This window comes from Pseudozyma flocculosa, assembly GCF_000417875.1.
Source record: "Pseudozyma flocculosa PF-1 unplaced genomic scaffold scaffold00019, whole genome shotgun sequence".
NCBI lineage: Eukaryota > Fungi > Basidiomycota > Ustilaginomycetes > Ustilaginales > Ustilaginaceae > Pseudozyma > Pseudozyma flocculosa.
The window spans coordinates 246,518-247,571 of NW_006920887.1; positions in this window are offsets into that span (position 1 = coordinate 246,518).

Sequence of the window (1,054 nt, forward strand, 5' to 3'; positions counted from 1 at the left end):
GGCGCGAAGAGCCCCCGTTGATCCGTCGTCGCGGGCCAGCGAAAAGAGACGCTATGCCGAAGACGAAGGAGCAAGGCCGAGCGGGTGCGAGGACAGTGGCAGCCGGGGTGGCGGCCTTCACGAGCCGGGCGCGCACTGGTGAGGCAAACGCGGACGAGACGGCGGTCGGATGAACGGATCCTGGACAACGAGCCGTGAGTCGAGATGGATTGGGGGGACGTCGACAAGCCGTAGGCGGCCGGTTGGCGAGGCGAAGCGGCGGGAGAGATTTGTGTCGAGCGGCTGGTGGACTAGGGATCTTGCGGCGGCGACTCGGTGTAGACGAGCGACGGGCGAAAGGCGGCAAAAGATTCAATGCAAACGCATCCCTGAAGGCCTCGACGTGCGGCGAGCAAAGATGGAGGCGGCGATGGGGTCGGTGCAACGAGGTCGCGGGATAGTTATGGCTGAGAGCGCGAAGAAGGCGCCGCAATCGGATGTTCAAGCGATCGAAGGAGACCCGATCGCACTAGAGGGAGAAGGACGCTTCCGAGAATGATGGCGGCCGAGGATCGGATGTGGTGCAGCCGCTCAAAGATTGAGAGGCGATCGTGTGCTGGATGTCGGAAGCCAGGTGCCACCGTGGGGCGAGGCGAGGCGAGACGAGGCGAGCCTGCTTGTAGGAAGGTGGCAGGCGAAGGTGTATGCCCAGGGAGAGGGATGTGCGATGAGAAGTCGACGTGGTGGTCGCGGCGAGAAGGAGGAAGGGACTGGAAGGGGCGAAGAGTGTCAGGGCTTGGCCAGGCTTGGCATGGCAAGGCGAGGCGAGGCGAGGATGGCAAGGCGACGAAGGGAGGGGAAGGCAGGGGCAGGCAGATGAGTCGGACGGTCGCAGCGCGGGGGGGGAAAGGCAGGCAAGTTAGGCAGGGAAGCAGCTGGGGCCTGGGCCTGGGCTGGGTTTATGCCGCCGCCTCGGCTGGAGCGTTTGCTCTCGTGGCCCCCGGCCAGGCTAGCGGTTCAGTCTAAGGCAGGCAAGGCAGGCTTCCCTAGCCTGCCTGCCTGTCTGCCGGCCTGT